Raw genomic sequence first — 23,901 nt, forward strand, 5'->3', positions numbered from 1 at the left:
TATTCAAAGCATGTTTTAGCATGATTTATTTGTTTTTGCATATGTCGAAATTTTGGAATATTTTGTTGAATTTTTGGAATTTTTACGAATTATTGGATGAATTGCGTAATAATTTGTTCCGAAATCAAAAAGATTCGTTTTTCGATTTTTAAAACCCTAATCTGATTGAAAACGATTTTCTAAGATCAACTCATGGGAACGGAATTGCAAAAACAGGCCTCGAAGTGTCGTTTTTGGGCGTTTTTGTTAATTTTTTTTTTTGCTAAGCAAGAGAGAATATATTTTGTTAATTTTTTAATAAAAATTAAAAGTGTCGAACAGTAATTCAATTAAAAGGTCGACCTAAACTACTCGGAATTGCTTGAAATTTTGACACAGTGTTGCTGGGTAATGGTAAAAATTTCAGATTTTTCCGATAATTATAAACCCTAATTTTGCCTTTCCCCAATTCGTAAAATTTGTAACCCTAATTGAATTTTAATTAATTTTGGTTTAATAATTCGGTTAATTGGGAAAGGGGATATAATTTCATGGGTCAGTGGCTAATTTTAAAAATTATTGGATTAAAATTTTGAATGGTTTCGTTAATTTTAATCGCACTTAAACCTAATTATTAAAATCTGAAATTTAAATGTTAATGAACGATTTAAATTTTCGGATTTTATTATTTAAAAGTTCAAAATTTTCAAGTTGATTCGTTCGTTCTTAAAAGTTTGAATAATGTTAGCCTTCATTTAATATTTTACGAAATTGGATTGTCGTTAAAGTTTGTTAAATCGTTAAAATTGTTGTTTTTCGAAAATAAAAATCGTAACCTTTTGAAAAATAATATTAATGCAAGTTCGTGAAATTAAATTAGTTTTAATTAAGTTGGTCCGTAGGCACGAACCATAGGCACGAACAAGATGTGTGGTGGACGTATGGCTCGCAAGGCCATGCGGGCTGCTGTACGAGAGCCGAGCCGCAGCGACACGGGCAGCAGCAACAGTGCTGCGTGCCTCGTGCACGCTGGGCGAGGAAAGGGCAAGCGATGCTTGCGGGTGCTGCGACGAAGCAAGGCGCAAGGCCATGCGACGTCCAGCGCAGCGATGGCACAACGACGCAACGCAGGGCAGCGACGAGCTGTGGGCACGCGCGCGCGCCGGGCTGCGGGGTGTGCGAGCTTGCTCGTGCGCCTCGTAGGCCACATGCAAGGGCTATGGGCTGGGCGCAAGCCTAGCCCAACTATGCACTTGGACTTTTTCATTGAAAATTGTTTCTTTCGTTGGGCTTCGCATATTTGCATAAATTTGGGCTAACGGGATATTTAATTTAATATTTTATTTGCGTGGGCCGGACCGCGAATTTTAATTTAATATTTCATAATTAATTATTCGGAATAATTATTGGTTTGAGTGGGAGCCACTAAATGAAATTAAAATGAAATAATTATTTTTAATTATTTTCGTAGGTCGCATTATTTTAATTAAATTCAATTTTAATTAGAATAAAGTCTAAGGATTAATAATTTGGAAATTGATTAATCTTTTAGGACGCGTTTATGTGAACGTGAATTTTAATTAATTCACGTAAATACTTGCATATTCATATGGGCCATTCGTTTTAGCACACGAATGGGTGAATGCATAGAATGTATATTTTATGTAATGCAGGTACTCCAAAGTGACTAAAAAGGCCATTTAGGATAGTTAAATACGGTATGCGTACCGTTCTATCTTTGAATGTAAAATTTTAAATATGGTCTGCGTACCATGGAAATTTTTGATGTAATTTTATTATTTTCAAGTATTTCTAAGTTTAGAACTTTAAGCTAGCATTTGAACGAAGATTCAAGACGATGCCAAGCTGACAAGGAGGTGATGAAGATTGGATGCTTCAAGACAAGATGTTTTGGGGCATACTAGATCACCATTTATTTATGCATATATATATATATATATATATATATATATATATATATATATTATGCGTGAATGTATGAATGTATGTATGCTTTGCATGAATAGGTTGTTTTCTATGACTTGATTAGATTAAGTTCACTAAATAATCGAACCAACATAGAAACAACTAGGTCCAAAGTAATATTGAGTTTAATAATTACCTTCCAAATCAAGCACTTACAAAAATCTAAGGATCTAAGGTAGTAGGTTTACGCTAAAGCGAGGTGCTATTTTAGTTGACTAAGGTGGTAAGGCGTCCTAAAGGGGCACGTTGATTGTGGTTTCAACTCAAACAATAATGGCATTATGTTGTTGCAATGGGATAAATTATGGCATTAATTTATTAACCAAGAGTAATTTGGAGATTACTAGCAATAGGTTTTGCTTACCTAAAATCTTAAACTACTTAAGACATGCTAAAGCTGCTTAAGGATTTAGGACTTTTGGGGTCTTGGAATCGTTTCATTGATTTTGGACCATGTTTTTTCTTTTTACATGAATGAAATGTTTTAATAGCTTTAATGATTGCATGTTTGCTTTTATTTCAAAGTTATTGAAGTTTATGAATGGTTATTTATTGCAAATTCTTTTCGGTTGTAGTAATCAAATGGCCGCAAACAATAACAATAACCTGCGTTCAATTCTCGACAAAGAGAAGTTGAATGGCAACAATTTCCTCGACTGGCAAAGGAACTTTCAAATAGTTCTTATGCATGAGGAAAAGGAAAATATCCTTGAGGAAGAGTTACCGGAAGAGGCTGGGCCGGAGGTAACTGAAGCTGCCCTTAATCGTTGGATTCAGGCCAACAGGTATGTCAAATGTGTGATGCTTGTATCCATGAGTCATGAACTTTAGAAAACGTTCATTAACTCGGATGCTTACCAAATCATCTCGGAGTTGAAGAACATGTTTCAGGACCAAGCCAAAATCGAAAGATTCGAGACTCAGAGGTTGATCCTTGAGACTAAGCTCAAGAAAGGAGAACCAGTGAGCCCACATGTTCTTAAAATGATTAGACTCTTTGAGAACATGAGAGCTCTAGATTATGACGTCTCAAATGAAATGGCTATTGACATTATTCTCCATTCGCTTTATAATGGATATGATCAGTTCAAGTTGGATTACAACATGAACAACATGGAGAATCTCTTACTGAGCTTCACGGTATGCTGAAAATTGCTGAAAAGACGCTCAAGCAAGAGAATAAGCATGATATGCTTATGGTGTGTAAGGGCAAGAACTTCAAGAAATCAGGCAAGAATAAGGGCAAGAAGGGTAAGGGAAAGGCTACGCCCTCATCCAAGTCCAACGGCACCAGTTCTGGTAAACAGAAGAGGGTGAATCGTTCTCCTGCCGACTCTAAATGCTTCTACTGCAAGAAGAAGGGGCATTGGAAGAGGGATTGCTTGAAGAAGAAGGATGATGAGAAGAACGGGAACGTTGCTTCTACTTCAGGTATATATGTTATACATTGTAATCTTGCTAATTCTACTTCTTGGGTATTAGATACTGGTTGTGGCTCACACTTATGTTCCAATTCGCAGGGACTAAGGAGAAGTAGAAAGCTTGATAAAGGCGAGATGGATCTACGCGTGGGAAATGGAGCACGGATTGCTGCATTAGCCGTAGGATTTTATTTTATTTCTTTGCCTAGTGGTTTTGTTCTGGAACTAGAAAACTGTTACTATGTTCCTAGTATCACCAGAAACATCATTTCTGTTTCAAGTTTGGATTCTAAAGGTTTTAGTTTTCAATTTAAAGACAATAGTTTTTCTTTTTCTTTGAATGGAATGTTTTATGGTTCAGCACAACAAGAAAACGGTCTTTATGTGCTAGATACGAACAAACACATTTATAACATAAATACCAAAAAGGCTAAAACTGGTGATTCAGATCTCACATTTCTGTGGCATTGTTGATTAAGCGCATGGAATTACTTCAACGGAAAGGAATTCTAGAATCGTTCGACTTAGAGAAGATTGATCAATGCGAATCTTGTTTACTTGGCAAAATGACAAAGCAACCTTTCTCAAAGGTGGGAGAAAGAGCAAGCGAACTACTAGGGCTAATACATACGAACGTATGTGGGCCTATGAGTACGAAAGCTAGAGGTGAGTTCAGCTATTTCCTAACGTTCACGGACGACTTCAGTAGATATGGCTATATTTACTTAATGAAGGTCAAGTCTGAATCGTTTGAGAAATTCCGAGAATTTCAAAATGAAGTAGAGAATCAACATGGCAAGAACATCAAAGCTCTATGATCGGATCGAGGAGGTGAATATCTTAGCCACAAGTTTGATGACCATCTAAAATAATGCGGTATTCTTTCTGAATTGACTGCTCCAGGGACACCTCAATGGTATGGAGTGTCGGAACGGAGAAACAGGACCTTACTCGATATGGTCTGGTCAATGATGGGTCAAGCCGAACTTCCTTTACAGTTCTGGGGACATGCGTTGCAAACTGCAACACTCAAACTGAATCGTGCTCTGTCAAAAGCTTCGTTGGGTATCCAAAAGAATCAAAGGGGTATTATTTCTACAACAAGTCAGACAACAAGGTATTCGTTGCTCGTGACGGTGTCTTTTTGGAAAGAAATCATATTTCCAAATTGACAAGTGGGAGATTAATAGACCTCAAAGAGATTCGAGACGAACAACGAAATCAGAACTCTTTATAAGCAGTTCAGATTGATGAACCTCCAAGGTCTTTAGAAGTGCCAGTGGGAGTAGTTCCTCATAACGTTGTTGCCCCTCGTAAGTCAAGTAGAACTATTTTTCAGCCGGACAGATGGACATGCGTCCTCTTGACTGAAAACTTAGACGTTCTCATATTGGATAGTGATGAACCTATGACTTACAAGCAAGCTATGACGAGCCTAAGCTCCACTAAATGGTTAGAGGCCATGCAGTCTGAAATAGACTCTATGTCTGAAAATCAAGTCTGGGATTTGGTTGATTTGCCGGATGGGTTCACACCTATCGGATGCAAATGGGTCTTCAAGTTGAAGAAAGACAAAGATGGAATTGTATACATATACAAAGATAGATTGGTAGCAAAAGGTTACCGACAAGTTCACGGTGTTGACTACGATGAAACCTTTTCTCCAGTCACGATGCTTAAGTCTATTCGGATAATCCTTGCGATTGCCGCTTTTCATGACTATGAAATATGGCAAATGGATGTCAAAACTGCCTTCTTGAATGGTGTTCTTGAAGAGAATGTGTTTATGACGCAGCCGGAGGGTTTTGTCGATCAAAGGAACCAAGGAAAGGTATGCAAGCTTAAGAAGTCCATCTACGGACTAAAGCAGGCATCAAGGAGTTGGAATAAACGATTTGATGAAGCAGTCAATAAGTTTGGCTTCATCAAGAATCAGGACGAATCTTGTGTATACAAGAAGGTCAGTGGGAGTAAAATTGCATTCCTAGTCTTGTATGTTGATGACATACTGCTTATTGGAAACGACATTCCTATGTTTGAGTCTGTAAAGACTTGGCTTGGAAAGTGTTTCTCAATGAAGGACTTAGGAGAGGCACAGTACATATTGGGCATCAAGATCTATAGGGATAGATCTAAGAGTATGATTAGACTAAGCCAAAGCACTTACATTGACAAGTGCTAGTGTAGACACCTACTTTTGTCCCCATTCCCGAAAGGGAAGGTTCGATGATGAGAACATAAATCTCCACTTGGCAACACATCTCCTATAAAATAACGAATCTCAGTCACCTTTTTCATTTCGGCCAGAACTGCTATTTATGGAAACTTGCTAAAAATAGTAACTGCCATAAAAGGTAGTTGTTAAAAGTGGTAAAATCATAAAAGATAGAAACCTGTCAGAATTAGGTGTTGCACTCCAACATAAATCCTAAAAGAGATAGAATTTGCAAAAGGAATTCTATTCCTGCTGTAATTCGGAAATAAGAGTTACGTATTAATTAAATTCCTAACGAACTTAGAGTTCGTAACGGGCCCAGATGCATTCCGTCATAAGTTAATACGCACTAAGAAACTCGGATAAGTCTCAAAAGCTCCGTGTTTCACAAACTCCGAATTCTTTTTGGATTCGTATTCTAAAGATCTATCTTTCCACAAACTCTTTCCCTATAAATACAGCCTCAAAACCGACGTGAACAGAACACACAATTCCATAACATGAGTATTGACTCTAGCCTTAAGCCTAGCCTCACGCTGCGAAATTGATATGGCGTTCTGTCGCAATCGACCCAAAAGTCGAACAGAACGCGTCCTGCCCCTTGTAGCTGATGATTTAAGCCTAAATACTGGAACACTGCTTAGAAACCCGAGATTCGTTAAATAAAAGGAGAAATAGCAAAGGCAAGTGGTTAGTTTTCTGAGAACCGTGACGCACCTCTCAAGGGTGCGTTGAAATGTGTCCCTCGTATGATTTAATCTCTTTCATCACCCTTTTATAAAATTGTCAAACTATTAACTTCATTGATCTATCACGCCTAATAAGATAATACCTTGGACAATTGAATTATCATGCTAGGTACCTTAAATCAATCTAAATAAGATAATCACGATCGATTTAGTATTATGTGTTGCATATTGCTAAAATCAATTCAGAATAGTTTAATAGTTTAACGCATGTCCCTTCAATTATTTATGCTGAGCTAGTAAGGATAACCTTCCTCTGGAGTTATCGATGAGCACTCCTCTCGGTAGTTACAGTCCCTCGAACTCTCAATCTCTGCCCTGCGGGTGTACGTTGAGCGATCCCCACACCAGGGATCACAAGGGAACCTATGGCCGTCGTGGTCGAACATAATTGCACTCCCATTATGTCACAATAACCGGGTTTTGTCAGTTTTTCTCATTGTCGTTAAAAACTGAATGGCGACTCTTATGTTACTAGTCGATTAAGTGTAAACTCACAGGAAATCTAACTACACTTGATCTGACGACGTCACGCCCACGAGGGACGAGGTCACGCATTAGCCTCGTGCTTTTTCGACCCCCTCACAGTGGCGACTCCACTGGGGAACGTTAATGAAATACTCGTGCTCGTAGGTAATCAAAATAGCCGAAGGGTGAAACGATCCTACTCTGCGTTTATTTCCTTATCAAGTTGGGACTACCTAAAAATCAGCATATTAATGTGAACGGACAGAACCGCATAACGAATCTCGGCTCCCTTGGCATGTTTCATCTCGGGAGTTGGGAATAAGGATACCCATCGCCAACCGGGGGGTGCAAACGCTTCGAATGTTTTCCACTCGGCACTTTCGCTAGTAGTACACCTGTCCCAAACCCAATCTCTCGCCCACTAGGTCCCTCTCATTGGTGCATGCCCCCTTGGCTTATATCGTGATTGGCCTCTTAGGACGAAATTCGTCTGTTGAATGCACTACCTCGACCGGGGCATGTGTTGGATCTACGATAGAAGCGGTACCAAGCCGGCGCAAATATTACCCATTGAAGCCTATCATAAACTACGTGACATATTATTTTTTGCTTCATGTTGTAATGCTAGTTATGTGTAGCGAATTATGTGTTTGTGTTTTGATTGGGTGTGAGAAATAACGCTAGAAAACCAACGACCCTAAAAATTGCCCAAACATTCATAAACACCAATTAGCCAAAGAGTTATACCTAAATACGTGTCCCGCAATCCCAGGCGATCGCTACAAAAATAAGCGACGCCCAGGACAGCCTGTAACGGATCCCACGACGCTGCATAACGCGCAAAGGACGTTATTGGGCAAGCACGCAAAATTAAGTCGTATGTACGGAAAAAAAATAGACGAAAAGAATACGAGTACCAGTCAGGGACCCATTTTCAGCGCCCCTGGCTGGGCGCCAATTATTTCAACGCCCCTGCTGGGCGCTGAAGTTGCTGCTTGGCCTTTTGGCCAGGCACCGCAGCCTCGGTGCCCGCGCACAAAATATACGTAGCAATAAAAAATTCGTAACAAATTTGCTACGAGGACGTATGGAAAAGGCACTCAATTCTAAGAACGACTTATAAAATAAATAACTCATTGCGTCGTCATTAGGCCTCCTATGACGACTATGTTCGGCACTAAACCGAGCATGCTAATTAGAATAACCTTGAATGTCACATGGGAAAAGTATCCAAAAAATGATGTTCGAATAAAGTTTTCAAGGAAAAAATAAGGTTCAAATAAAAAATAAAAAAATCCGAGTCTAGACTAGGCTATGCCAAAGTACAATCTAAATCCTAAGTCTTAGTTGTCTTATACATAGAATCGGTCCTAATGCTTGGTGTCGTTCTGCAAGTTAAAAGGTTAAAACATATTGAGTCTCCCTTCCTAACATTTAAAAGAAATCAATAAGCACCCATATGTAATTGTCATCCCTTGCTAAGAATCTACGGCATCAATACTCTCTCTCACCAATAAAAAGAATATATTATGTAATTCAAGTATTTGCAAAATGGAAACAGTCACATTCTGAAAATCATTCCTCCATAGTCGCACAACCCCCAAAGTGAACCTAAGGTGTCAATACCATTGGCAAAAAAAATTAATGGCCTCAATGCTTATGATCACATTGGGTCACGACTATCATAGTCCTCTCTAGCCACTCGCTCCTTGAAATACTCCTAAGTACGGACTAAAAGATTTTCCTTGAATACAACATGACGAACCATGAAAATACCCAAATCGGCATGCCATAATGCTACCATTGGGGTAAAGCAATACACACTAAGAGGGAAGCCGCACTAATGATTCTAGTCTTTCAAAAAATGAAAATTCGATCTCCCCAATTAACTACCTTGCCAACATTAAGCAAAATGGCGCATGACAAATGAACACCCAAGGGTTAAAATCTAAAGTGTCAACCAACGAAAGTTATGGTCCAATTAGCCTAAGTCTGAGAGTCGCTTGGTCAAGTATTATAGGCTTACGCCACGTCATTATTTTGAGTCTAGGCCACCTCCTTGTATTCATACACGAGTTATAATCAGAAAAATTAATGAAAGTTTGAGTCTAAATCACAACTTCCAATTAAATCCCGGAAACTGGAATCTGAAAAGAAGCACAAAATTATCTTCGATTTAATTCTTTCGTCAAATTTTAATAAAGTAAAAACAACATTTTGAATCTACGCTATTTGCACATTTTAAGAAACGACTAAAAACGCTTGCAAAGTAAGACAATTTAAAGGTCCACCCTAGGCCTACTAAAATTAAAGGTCCACTATAGGCCTACCAAACGAGGCTCACTCAGCCTCGCCTCGTGACACAAAGACCACAACCATCTACCTTTTAGCCCAAATAAAAGGGGGAGAAATCACAAGCAAAAAAAGAGAAAAAAAAGAGAAAGAGAAAAGGGAGAGTGAAAAGAGCGAGCCATGAAATACTTAGCCCGTACCTCCCAAAGTGCGAAATTTACCCAAGTAAACGAAGGAAAAGAATTGGGTCAACCTGTGAGGGGGTCGAAAAAGCACGAGGCTAATGCGTGACCTCGTCCCTCGTGGGTGTGACGCTTCTTTTTTGTCAAATCAACTGTAATTGGATTTCTTGTGAGTTTACACCCAATTGACTAGTAATATAGGAGTCGCCATTCAGTTTTTAACGACAATGAGAAAAACTGACAAAACCCGGTTATCGTGACATAAAGGGAGTGCAATTATGTTTGACCACGACGGCCGTAGGTTCCCTTGTGATCCCTGGTGTGGGGATCTCTCAACATACACCCGCAAGGTAGAGATTGAGGGTTCGGGGGACTGTAACTACCGAGAGGAGTACTCGCTCTTCGATAACTCCAGAGGCAGGATATCCTTACTAGCTCAGCATAAATAATTGAAGGGACATGCGTTAACTATTAAACTAATCTGAGTTTATTTTAACAATATGCAACATATAATACTAGACCGAGCGCGATTATCTGATTTAGATTGTATTAAGGGACCTAGAATGATAATCCAATTTCCCAAAAATGTTATCTTTATTAGGCGTGATAGAACAATCAGATTTGATTAGTTTAACAGTTCAAAAAAGGGCGAGGAAAGCAATTAAACCATGGAAAAGGGACACATTACGACGCACCCTTGAGAGGTGCGTCACGGTTCTTAGAAAACTAACCACTTTGACTTTGCTATTTCTCCTTTTATTTAACGAATCTCAAATTGCGGGACAGGATACGTTCTGTTCGATTTTTGGATCGATTGCGACAGAACGCGTGATCAATTTTGCAGCGTGAGGCTTAGGCTTAGGGGGTTTAGAGTCAATACTCAGAATATGAATTGTGTGTTGTGTCCTTTTCACGTCGAACTTGGGGCTATATTTATAGAAAAGAGTTCATGGAAAGATAGAATTATAGAACTCTAATCCACGAGGAATTAGGAAAGAACACGTCCCAGGTAATTTCAGCGCCCGGGGCTAGGCGCCGAAGATTTCGGCGCCCAGAACCAGGCGCTGAAAATAGGGTCTGGGCCGTTTCTTTGTCAGATTCGGACTCTTAGAATCCGGAGTGTATGAGACTTGATCGAGTCTTTTAGTTCGTATTAATTTTATGACGGAATGCGTCTGGGCCCGTTACGAACTCTAGGCTCGTTAGGATTTTAATTAATACGTAACTCTTATTTTCGAATCATATTAGGAATAGGATTCTCTCGCAATTTCTATCTCATTTAGGATTTATGTTGGAGTGCAACACCTAATTCTGACAGGTTTCTATCTTTTATGACTTGCCACTTTTAACAACTGCCCATTACGACAGTTACTATTTTTAGCAGGTTTCTATAAATAGCAGGTTTCGGGTGAAATGAAAAGGGTGATTGAGATTCGTTATTTTATAGGAGATGCGTTGTCAAGTGGAGATTTATGTTCTCATCATCGAACCTTTCCTTTCGAGAATGGGGACAAAAGTAGGTATCTACAGTTAGCCACCACTTTGACTGAGTCTTGGAGTAAGACGATGGTCAAAGTATTAGACGGAGTGCGTCACACAAGCCATGGTGACCTGCTTTTGCGAGGGTCTCACGAGCCCCCGAGTGATAACATTTGACTTAAGGGTCATCACTTGAAGTGTCGACATATCTCTCACGTGTCATTGGGATTTGTCAACGGATAGTATAGAAACTCCCTCACTTTGTCATTGTAAGTATCTAAAGAGGCGTAGAAACTCCCTCACTTTGTCATTGGGAGTAGCTACAGATGTTCTCGAAATCAAAGCTATAAAGTGTAATTGGGCCTGGCCAAGCCCAACCACGAGGTAAAAATGTTTTTAAAGATTCTCATTTTCAGGGCTAGCTAAACGAGAAAACCCCCTTTTTTTTATGGGACGTAAAACGAAGGAAAATCCAGCACATCGCTCTTTTTTGGAAAAAAAACAGAAAACCAATCCTTTAATTTTTTGGAAAAGGGAAAACCAGAAAAAGTTATCGCTGCAGCGACTAAGGACCTGCGCGGTCAGTGGCGCAGACCCCGCCGGCTAAAGATGGCGAGCCTGTCCGCTAAGGGTGGATGCACCATCCGAAAGAAGTGGAAGAATCTGTTTTTGAAATTTTGAAAATAAGGACCTACGCGGCTTGTGACGTAGACCCCGCCGGCTAAAGATGGCGAACCTGTCCGCTAAGGGTGGACACCCCGTCCGATAGAAGTGGACGAATCTATTTTGAAATTTGTTTGTGGTTTTTGAAAATAAGGACCTACGTGGTTTGTGACGTAGACCCCCCCCGGCTGAAGATGGCGAGCCTATTTTGTATTTGAAGTCTTTATTTTTCGAAAACTGAGGACCTACGCGGCTAGTGACGCAGACCCCGCCCTCTGAGGTTGGGCGAGCCCTGTCCGCTGAGGGTGGACGTCCCTGAATTCGCTTGTTTTTTCAATTTGGGAACTCGCGTGGTTCGTGACGCGATCTTGCCAACTGAAAATGGGCAAGTTCCCTTTTTTGTTCATCGTGATTTCTTTTGAGAATTTCTTTTATACATTCTTGCAAGAGCGAATTCTTTCTAGGGATGCTCGGACTTAGTTGTAACCTGAATGTGGGTTGACAACGGGTTTAGACGGACCTTTATCTTGTGGTCATCTTCTTTTCATGGTTTCGAGCTATTCTTTACGGCTCGATTTTTGCCACTACTTGGTCTTTGATCGGAGGACCATGTACAAGTGTCAACGACGACCTTTCTCTGAGGTCGAAACCAGTTCTTTTGAGTTTATCCAAACACGGGACTGCGTGTAGCGTAGTCTGGGAATATGATTTTGACTCCGCACACTCTTTCTTGGAGTATATATTTTTTTGCGAGCCCCCAAGCACTTGGGATCGTCGGTCATTTTTCGCCAAGAGAGGTACGTATTTTATAACGTCTTTTAATCATGTTTGGGGTCGTGCTCGTATGTGCGAGGGGCCTTTATAGTGGTGTGCTATTTTGGTGAGGTCGTGGAGTGCGACTTCAGTTTCCGGGCGACAAAGTTTATTTTCCAATAATATCCGGTTTAGCTTGGCCCGGATTTAATGTTTTGACAAACAAATATTTTTTATTTTGAGAAACCAACGACTTAACAATATTTTTTTGGTGTTTCGAAGAATGACCTTGATATTTATTTCGCTCATATTTGTTTTGAAAAGTGTACACATATATTCCTTGAGACGAGTCTAAGTTTTGACCAAGTTTTAACATTCATTTTTGATATTTGGGTGCTAAAGGTGCTTTTGGGCTTGATCTTAATTGCAATAGGGCCTCGTGTCTAGCGACACAGTTTTACGTCCTTTCCTGTTCCGCGTTTTGTGAAATCTGGGCCTTGGGATGCATATTCAGCGCCCAAGGCAGGGCGTTAATTATTTCGGCGCCCAGCCTTGGGCGCTGAAAGTCCTCTCCTGGCGATTTTTGGTTTTCAGATTTCTTAACGCGTTTCCGAATGGGATCAGGATGTCACTTGATGTCTTCAGCTATATATAGGGGCTAGATACGTCCCTATTTTCTATCACTCTCAATTTTCTTCTCTCTTGTAGTTGCTTAGTCTTAATCTCTCCTTGCTTTTGTCATGTCGATTCCTCCCTTCTCACTCCAACGAGCTGTTAGGCGTTGGCTACGAGCCCTTACTCCTACAGAAAAGGCTTTGTTGAAAGAATACCACTTAGAGGCACTTTTAGGCTTACAACAAATTAACATTGATTATAACTTTCTGCATGCAGCCCTAAGCTTTTGGGATTCCGATCATCATGTTTTTGTCTTTCGGGGCAACGAAATATGTCCTTTGCCAGATGAATTTGCCGCGATCCTCGGTTATCCTACTAATGCTACTCTTGCCACCCCTGACACCATTGAAGAGGGTAAAACAACCATAGGGGCTTTCCTAGGGCTAGATGCTAACACGCTTGCTGAGATTGTTGTAGGTGATGAGGTTAATTTGGCAAAGCTTGTAAAACATTACTTTAGACCTAGTAAAAATATAACCGAACAAAAATTAAACATTCGAGCCCTTGTATTTTGCTTGTTGAATCATTATTTGATGTCGAATAACAATGGTGAGTTCGGTGACATAAGGTTGATCCCCTTGATTAGCCAGATGGAAAGTTGTTATTCTATTATACCGTTGGTTGTTGCCGAGACTTTGCTGAGTGCGGATGAACTGAAGAAGGATGCCAAATCTGAATATTTTAAGGGGAGCCCCCTATTGTTGTAGGTAATCGATCTTTTCCTTGCGCATGTTTTTTTTTGCATTCTTTTTTACTCGTCCTGCCTGGAGCTGAGTTTCAGCGCCCAGGGCTGGGCGTCAGAATTTTCGGCGCCTGGTCCTGGGCGTTGAAACTGCGCCCCAGGCTTCGTTTGTTTATTTATTATTTTTTGATCTAATCGTACCCGTTTTTTGCAGATTTGGCTCATGGAACGACTTAGGCTCTTAGAAATTCCTGCCGATCCTAAACATTATCGCCCTATAGCCTTGGGTAACCGGAAGTGTTTGCACCGAGGCCAGGACGAGGCCGAGTGGGCCTCCTTTTTTACTCATGGTATCTGTTCTATTAAATGGGTGGTACCGTGGTGGGGTTTAACTAAAATGATGGGGGGTTCTGATATATCGGTTTATGTTTCTTTCTTGGGGCTATCCCGGCCCATTTATATCTTTCCTTACTGAGTCATGCGTCAATACGGCTTAAGGCAGACTATCCCCTTTTCTGATACAGTACCACCTAAAGTAGCGGCCTTTTCACAAGCACGGGTTCAAGCGTGGGCTAAGTATTATGATGGTCTCCCGCGTTGGGCTGTAGCTACAAATGGCTTTGTGGGTCTTTCTGAAAACTACAAGTTGTGGATGAGCTCCGACGATAAAGCCGTGAGGACCGAGGCTCGAAATGGGGAGCCGGCTGAGCTTTTGATACCTCGTATTCGGGTTAGATATGAGGGCCGTGATTCTGCCAATCTTCGCACCCATGGTATTAAGACTGTGAATGCTGAAAGCGAAAGGAAGTTCCTCCCCGTTCCAGTTCTAGGCCTAAGAAGATGCCTAACATGAAGGGGCCTGCCGTTGCTAAAAGAAATGCAAGCTCTCGCGGGGATCGTCGCCGGAACAATGTATGGGTTAGGAAGGCTCAACTGCCAGTAGAAACAGTGACTAACTCAGTTGATGTTGATAATCCTTCCCCCACCATTGCATGTGCCCTTGAGGCTGAGCGGGCTATAACTGAAAATGTTTCTGAAGTCTTGACATCTTTGGAAGTTAGTGTCCAGGAGCCGGTTCTTATGCAGATTGATATAGGGGCAGCGCAGAAGACTGTGGGGGTGGATCCTGCGAACCTTGCCCTCTACAAGACTTTATTTGATGATCCGGAAGAACTAGAATAGTGTAGTTCCTGCTAGGGTGTAGGTGCCCTTTGTTTATTCCAGTTGTGTTTGTTTTTCCTTCTTAGCACTTTTGTTATCCTTCTTATTTTTTTTTTAATAAAGGCGTATTTTATTTTTGTTTTCGTTTTTTGCATCTCCTCCTTTTTTATATTTTATATATGTCTAACACTTTTTGCACAATGTATATATGTTTTTTTTTCTTGATTGGACCGAATCCTTGGTAAGGATTGCCTACGTATCTTGTCAGAATCAGGTCGCGCGTAGTTCTAGCTAGAATAAATTCTAGGATGCCGGATTTAAATAGATATGCCCTGAAGTGGAAACATATTATTTAATCGGTCAAATGAGTGAAGTATTATCATTATTTTCGTCTGCTGTTTTTTGCCGTAAGCCATGTATAAAAATGAAATTCCATGTGTTTTTTTGTACGGCTATTTTTTGGTACGCATATATATTTTTTGGTACGCATATCTGGATACGTGCTGTACCCCCCAAGTGTTCGTTATTTTTCCGTTATGTGCGGATAAAATGACGAGCACTTTCTGGAAAAAAGTTAGGCAGGCAGAGAGTTTCAACGCCCAGGATGGGGCGTCAAAGATTTCGGCGCCCATCCCTGGGCGCTGAAAATGATTTCTGGGCGGTCGTTTTTGACGCTCTTCTTCACATGTTCTTGCATTTATTTCTTTTTTTCTTCGTTTTGTGCTTTGCTTTTTACTCGTATTAAAATCAATTTTGAGGCTATTTTGGGGTTTTTTTAACTGTTAACGTGAGACGCATCTTTGTCCGGATTAATTTTTCCTATTCGTGACTCGAAACGGTTTTGAGAATTGGATTAGTGTGTGGAAGACATGAAGATCTTTGTGTAGGCTTTTGAGTGGGCGGAGGTGCGTGTTGATGCCGGGGGCGGCGTTTATTTTTATAAGTTTTTTTTTCTTGAGCAACATTTGCATGGTTTCTTTTGCTTTCTTTGGGTTGCATGGGTTAGACCCTTACGTTTTGGTAATATGATAATGTGGTTCATTTTGGGGTTTGATGAATTCCGATGTCGCGATTCAAGACCGAGTGGGCCTTGTTTATTGGGCCTAGAGTGGGTGTGAGGGGGTCGAAAAAGCACGAGGCTAATGCGTGACCTCGTCCCTCGTGGGTGTGACGATTCTTTTATTCAATCAAGTGTAATTGGATTTCCTGTGACTATACACCCAATTGACTAGTAATATAGGAGTCGCCATTCAGTTTTTAACAACAATGAGAAAAACTGACAAAACCCGGTTATCGTGACATAAAGGGAGTGCAATTATGTTTGACCACGACGGCCGTAGGTTCCCTTGTGATCCCTGGTGTGGGGATCTCTCAACATACACCCGCAAGGTAGAGATTGAGGGTTCGGGGGACTGTAACTACCGAGAGGAGTACTTCGCTCGTCGATAACTCCAGAGGCAGGATATCCTTACTAGCTCAGCATAAATAATTGAAGGGACATGCGTTAACTATTAAACTAATCTGAGTTGATTTTAGCAATATGCAACATAAAATACTAGATCGATCGTGATTATCTGATTTAAATAACATTAAGGGACCTAGCATGATAATCCAATTTCCCAAAAATATTATATTTGTTAGGCGTGATAGAACAATCAGATTTAGTTAGTTTAACAGTTCATAAAAAGGGCGAGGAAAGCAATTAAATCATCGAAAAGGGACACATTACGACGCACCCTTGAGAGGTGCGTCACGGTTCTCAGAAAACTAACCACTTTGACTTTGCTATTTCTCCTTTTTATTTAACGAATCTCAATTATGGGACAGGATACGTTATGTTCGATTTATGGATCGATTGCGACAGAACGCGTGAACGATTTCGCAGCGTGAGGCTTAGGCTTAGGGGTTTAGAGTCAATACTCAGAATATGAATTGTGTGTTGTGTTTTTCACGTCGAATTTGGGGCTGTATTTATAGGGAAGAGTTCGTGGAAAGATAGAATTACAGAGTTCTAATCAACAAAGAATTAGGAAAAAACACGTACCCAGGTATTTTCAGCGCCCAGTGCTGGGCGTCAAAGATTTCGGCGCCCAGCTCTAGGCGTTGAAAATAGGATCCAGGAAATTTCAGCGCCCAGGGCTGGGCGGTTAAATTGCTGTTTGGGCCGTTTCTTTACAGATTCGGATTCCGAATCATATTAGGAATAGGAATTGAGATTCGCATATTTTATAGGAGATGCGTTGTCAAGTGGAGATTTACGCTTTCATCATCGAACCTTTCCCTTTCGGGAATGGGGACAAAAGTAGGTGTCTACAGTTAGCCCCCACTTTGACTGAGTCTTGGAGTAAGAAGATGATCAAAGTATTAGACGGAGTGCGTCACACAAGCCGTGGTGTATGTGACCTGTTTTGCGAGGGTCTCACGAGCCCACGAGTGATAACATTTGACTTAAGGGTCATCACTTGAAATGTCGATATATCCCTTACGTGTCATTGGGATTTGTCAACGGATAGTATAGAAACTTCCTCACTTTGTCATTGGAAGGATCTAAAGAAGTGTAAAAACTCCCTCACTTTGTCATTGGGAGTAGCTACAGATGTTTTCGAAATCAAAGCTATAAAGTGTAATTGGGCCTGGCCAAGCCCAACCACGAGGTAAAAATGTTTTTAAAGATTCTCATTTTCAGGGCTAGCTAAACGAGAAAACCCCCTTTGTTTTTATGGGACGTAAACGAAGGAAAGTCCAGCACATCGCTCTTTTTTGGAAAAAACGGAAAACCAATCCTTTTGATTTTTGGAAAACGGAAAACCAGAAAAAGTTATCGCTGCAGCGACTAAGGACCTGCCCGGTTAGTGGCGCAGACCCCGCAGGCTAAAGATGGCGAGCCTGTCCGCTAAGGGTGGACACCCCGTCCGATAGAAGTGGACGAATCTGTTTTTGAAATTTGAAAATAAGGACCTACGCGGTTTGTGACGTAGACCCCGCCGGCTAAAGATGGCGAGCCTGTCCGCTAAGGGTGGACACCCCGTCCGATAGAAGTGGACGAATCTATTTTGAAATTTGTTTGTGCTTTTTGAAAATAAGGACCTACGCGGTTTATGACGTAGACCCCGCCGGCTAAAGATGGCGAGCCTGCCCGCTAAGGGTGGACACCCCGTCCGATAGAAGTGGACGAGTCTGTTTTGAAGTTCGTTTGTTTTTTTTTGAAAATAAGGACCTACGCGGTTTGTGACGTAGACCCCGCCGGCTGAAGATGGCGAGCCTGTTTCATTTTGTTTTTGAAGATTCTATTTTTCGAAAACTGAGGACCTGCGCGGCTAGTGACGCAGACCCCGCCCGCTGAAGGTGGGCGAGCCCTGTCCGCTAAGGGTGGACCTCCCTGAATTCGTTTTTTGGATTTGGGAACTCGCGCGGTTTGTGACGCGATCTTGCCCACTGAAGATGGGCAAGTTCCTTTTTTTTTTGTTCTTTGTGATTTCTTTTGAGAATTTATTTTTATTCATTCTTGCAAGAGCGAATTCTTTCGAGGGATGTTCGAATTTAGTTGTAACCTGAACGTGGGTTGACAACGTGTTTAGACGGACCATTGTCTTGTGGTCATCATCTTTCATGGTTTTGAGCTAGTCTTTATGGCTCAATCTTGCCACTACCTGGGTCCTTAATTGGGGGACTATGCATAAGTGTCAATGGCGACCTTTGTCTTGAGGTCTTAAACCGGTTTAATTTTTTGAGACATCCAAACACGGGACTTCGTACAGCGTAGTCTGGGAATATTGTTTTATATTTTCTTTCGAGCCCCCAAGCATTCGTGCTTGACGGTCATTTCTTTTCAAAGAGGTTCCTTGAGGATACGCATTCTGTAATGTCCTTGATCGTGTTTGGGATTTTGCTCGTAAGTGCGAGCGATCTTTGTAGTGGTGTGCTACTCTTAACAAAGCCGTAAGGTGCGACTTTCAGTAGAGAAATCGGCAACTTTCAAGTCAAATGAATATGGCAGGGCCCTATAGAAGTCAGAGAGGGTCTGGGATCATTTTCGGCGCCCAAGCCTGGGTGTTAAAGATTTCGGCGCCCATCGCTGGGCGCTGAAAATAATTCCTGGCGAGCTTTCTTGATGACACAGCTGGGCGCACGCGTTCATAAATGTTCGATACTTAGAAAAGATGATATGTATGTGCGAACGAGCGTTCATAGAATGGCCGTTGTGTGCGGTCCATTAATCAGTTTGTTTGAATCATATATTTTTTTTGAGCAATGACTGATTATGAATAGTTTGCTTAGAAGCTTGATAGGGTTCAGGCCCATTCATGAAGTGGGCTCAGGCATCGTGCCCTTTTGATCGTTCAAACATTTGCTTCGAGATTTTTTTTATTTTGCTATGGTTATTTCGTAGCTTGGAGCCCCCAAGTATGCATGTTGGGATGCTTCCTTTTGGCGTACGATTTTTGTAGGTTCTTTCGAGAAAGATGCCTTGGGGTTTCGCTCGTGTAGGTGCGAGCTATCCCTTCCGTGGTAGGTAATATTTTGCTACCTTTAATCCTTAATGTAGAAGTCGCGTGGCTTGCATTTGGGCGATAAGTAATCTTTGCCTCTTTGTCGTGCTTGCATTAGTGCAATGTGCCTTACTCTCTTTTTTAGACTTGTACCGTGGGATGGTTGAACTTATGGTGCGACGTAGGCTTGTGTGGCCTAACGGCGTGTCTTAGACCATTCCTCCAGGTGTTGGGACATCATTATTACTTTTTGCATTGGAGTACTTCATCACACCTTGTTCAGGTGCTCGAACAAGTGTAGCACCTTCCGCGTGGGTTTGCACGGCTTATTACTTCGTTCAATGCGAGGATTCATAGATGTTTCTTTCTTATTTTTATGTCTGGGCAAAACTTGGCTAGCAGAAAGATTCAGCGCCCAGGCTGGGGCGCTTAAAGATAACGGCGCCCAGCTCTGGGCGTTGAAATTGATTTCTGGGTATATTTTGACAGTTCTTATCCTTGATTTTTTTTCTTTCGCTTTTGCTTTGGAACGAGGTAGAATGTGTAACGGGCGCTTGTAGGGCGAGCGTTATGTGCAGTAGTTTGATCGGAGTTTTGGTGACTCGCGATTTTCAGTTACCCTTGTTAGTGGGGTGACTTTATATATTCTAAGTAGCGCTTAGAATTTGGGAGGGGTTGTAGCCATTCTAAGGTTCGTTTTACATGATTAGACCTTAGGATCGTGCCCCTATGATGTATGTATAGCATTAGCGTCGAGAATTTGCGATAAAATCGTCATTTCGAGCATTTTTAGAGTGTTTTTCTCAAGCCCCAATTGTAGCTACGGGATTGGCTTGGTGCTATAATGCTTTGCATACGCTTTTTATGCATTCATGGTGACACGGATCATGAATAGTTTGAACCAGACTCGTTTAGTGCGAGGTACGTTCGAGTAGTGATCTGCTACTTCTCTTGTAAATGTCGTATTATGCGACATCGCCATGGTCAAGGTAGTAACATGTGGAAATGTGCCTTGACCAAAAGTTAGGTGCCTTTCTTTACCCATAATCATATTTAGAAATCTTTTTGACTCACTTGCAACATCGGGATAAACGCATACTTAAATTAAACCAACGACACTTTATTATGTTCGAAGAAGTCTTTAAAAACCATTTGAAAATTATTTAAAATTCGAGTCCTACTGTTTACAACCCGAGGTGTCCTAAGTAGGTTGACTTATAGAAGGGTTCGTACAGGATTACATGAGTGAATCAAAATACTGTTACGATTTTGGAATGCTGTCTAAGGATTTGCTGGAGGCCAGGGTGCAGGCGTCAAGATATACTTGTGCCCGTTTGGCATATGCTTTAGGCTTTTAGGGCCATCTTTTCCAGAATTGCGGGAATATAAACCGTTTTCAAATTGACTTAGATTTACTTGGTGTATGTCTGCACAAAAGGTCAAGGTATACTTAGTTCTTTCCCTAGCTCTTTCATTTCAATTTTTAGCCCCCAGTTGCTATTATGTCTTCCCATTAATGATGCTTTTAGATTTCGATTTTAGATGCCCGTGTCATATGTCTGAGTAGGGTGAGCCTTGGTTAAGTGCCAAGTCCTATTGACAATGTCTGTTTTTTTTCAAAAGGGGATTCGCAAGCATTCGAATTACCATGAACGGGTGCCCTGAGTTCGAATGAACGATGGGGCGATGCCGTAGAACAATCCTCTTTATTGCAAGCTTACTGCCTTTACTACTTGTCGGCGACTGTGACTGTGTCTAGGGGTGAAAGAAGGTCTTTAAGCGAACGACTATGTCTAGTTGTGAAAGAAAGTCTTTAAGTGAGTTAGTCCGCTTTAGGAAGGGTCACGCTTGCGCTAGCCCCCATTTAATTGAGGCAAAGCGATCTTTTGAGTCTTGGCTAAGTGCCTAGGAGTGTGAGTGCTCCTTCTGGCAAGGGTACGTGCCCATATTATTTTTCTATGTGTGCTCATTAATTTTGGCATCTTGATGACTTGGATTCTTCCTTTGACTTGAATTTTTCTTTCGACTTGGGTTGCAAGTAATTAAATTTCAATAAGGGACTCTATTTCTTATTCTTTTCATTCTATAGGCTTTAATATTTTTGCAAATTGGTTGGACCGAATCATGGATTGCCTACGTATCCGCCTTAAATAGATTTAATTTGGAATCAGGTCTTGCGTAGTTCTTAGACTAGAAAATGGTTTCTTAGAATGCTGATTTTAAACAAGTACGTTCTGAGGTGGAACCGTAATGTTTGAAATAGGATGAGATAAGTGAAGTTCATTATTATTTCAATCTGCTGCCTTGCCGTAAGCCAAAAATTTGTTTTATATTTTTTTCAAGTACATGTATTTTTGGTGGTACGTATATCTGAATACGTGTTGTACCACTCCAAGTGTTCTTTATTTTTCCGTGCATGTGCGGATAAAATGACGAGTACTTCAGGACAAAATTTGGCGAGCAGAGAGATTCGGCGCCCAGGCTGGGGCGCTAAAGATTTCGGCGCCCAGCTCTGGGCGCTGAAAATGACTTCTGGGCCGAACTTTTTTGGTGCGCTAAATGCTTCTTTTTCTTTTTAGACTAACTTTAGAGGCGCTTTGCAAAGTTTGATTTTTTATTATTTATTATTTTTTTGTACTTTTCATTCGTCTTCCTTTTTTATTCGTGACTCAAGACGGCTTGAAAGATGGGTTGAATGAGATAGGATAATTTGTATAAGTATTGGTCAATCATGAGGATTACATCAACCAAGGTCAATGAATAGCATGGGGACGGCTCAAGGGTATATCAACAGGATGTATCCGAACAAGTTATATGGTCCTTGTGCCAATGGTGGTGTAAGAGCAGGTTTTGGAAATAATGGGCATGACGCACGTGTCAATGACCGTACGTGGTTCGACAACAAGAACAAGAGTCGAGGTAATGGTTTCTTGGGTTATGGCAATGAGAACATGGGTGGGTTAAATGAGCTGAACAGGGGCCCCAGAGCGAAGGCGTCTAAGAACATAAGGATTGGAAGAGGTAGACATCGTAGAATTTTATGATTTGGATTGGTTGACTCAATTCTTTTCCTTCGTTTACTTGGGTAAATTTCGCACTTTGGGAGGTACGGGCTAAGTATTTCATGGCTCGCTCTTTTCGCTCTCCCTTTTCTCTTTCTTTTTAAGTATTTCATGGCTTGCTCTTTTCGCTCTCCCTTTTCTCTTTCTATTTTTTTGCTTGGGATTTCTCCCCAACACAAATCCTTCAAAAAAATTTATATTTGGGCTAAAAGGTAGATGGTTGTGGTTTTTGAGTCACGAGGCGAGACTGAGTGAGCCTCGTTTGGTAGGCCTATAGTGGACCTTTAATTTTAGTGGGCCTAGGGTGGACCTTTAATTTTAGTAGGCCTAGGGTGGACCTTTTAAATTGTCTTACTTTGCAAGCGTATTTAGTCGTTTCTTAAAATGTGCAAATAGCGTAGATTCAAAACGTTATTTTTACCTTATTGAAATTTAACGAAAGAATCACATCGAAAATAAATTTTTTTTTCTGCTTCTTTTCAGATTCCAGTTTTCGGGATTTAATTGGAAGTTGTGATTTAGACTCGAACTTTCATTAACTTTTCTGATTATAACCCGTCTATGAATACAAGGAGGTGGGCTAGACTCAAAATAATGACGTGGCGTAAGCCTATAACACTTGACCAAGCGACTCTCAGACTTAGGGTAATTGGACCATAACTTTTGTTGGTTGACACTTTAGATTTTATCCCTTGGGTGTTCATTTGTCATGCGCCATTTTGCTTAATGTTGGCAAGGTAGTTAGTTGGGGAGATCGAATTTTTATTTTTGCGAGACTAAAATCATTAGTGCGGCTTCCCTCTTAGCGTGTATTGCTTTACCCCAATGGTAGCCTTACGGTATGCCGATTTGGGTATTTTCATGGTTGGTCATGTTGCATTCATGGAAAATCTTTTAGTCCGTACTTAGTAGTATTTCAAGGAGTGAGTGACTCGAGAGGACTATGATAGTCGTGACCCAATGTGATCATAAGCCTTGAGGCCATTAATTTTTTGCCAATGGTATTGACACCTTAGGTTTACTTTGGGGGTTGTGCGACTATGGGGGGAATGATTTCCAAAATGTGACTGTTTCCATTTTGCAAATACTATAATATATTCTTTTTATTGGTGAGAGAGAGTATTGAGGCCGTGGATTCTTAGCAAGGGATGACAATTACATATGGGTGCTTATTGATTTAAATGTTAGGAAGGGAGACTCAATATGATTTAACCTTTTTACTTGCAGAACGACACCAAGCATTAGGACCGATTCTATGGATAAGATAACTAAGACTTAGGATTTAGATTGTACTTTGGCATTGCCTAGTCTAGACTTCTATGGGTAGTATTTGCGCCTGGCTTGGTACCGCTTCTATCGTAGATCCAACACATGCCCCGGTCGAGGTAGTGTCTTCAACAGACGAATTTCGCTCAAGAGGCCAACCCGCAAGTGCAAGCCAAGGGGGCATGCAGGCGAGAGGGACCTAATGAGCGAGCGATTGGCTTCGGGATAGGTGTACTACCTGCACAAGTACCGAGTGGGAAACATGCGCGGCGTATGCACCCCCCTATTGGCGAAAAAAGGTATCCTTAGTCCCAACTCCCGAGGGAGCCGAGATTCGTTATGCGGTTCTGCCCGTTCACATTAATATGCTGATTTTCAGGT

Source organism: Spinacia oleracea, chromosome 4 (assembly GCF_020520425.1).
Source record: "Spinacia oleracea cultivar Varoflay chromosome 4, BTI_SOV_V1, whole genome shotgun sequence".
Taxonomy (NCBI): domain Eukaryota; kingdom Viridiplantae; phylum Streptophyta; class Magnoliopsida; order Caryophyllales; family Amaranthaceae; genus Spinacia; species Spinacia oleracea.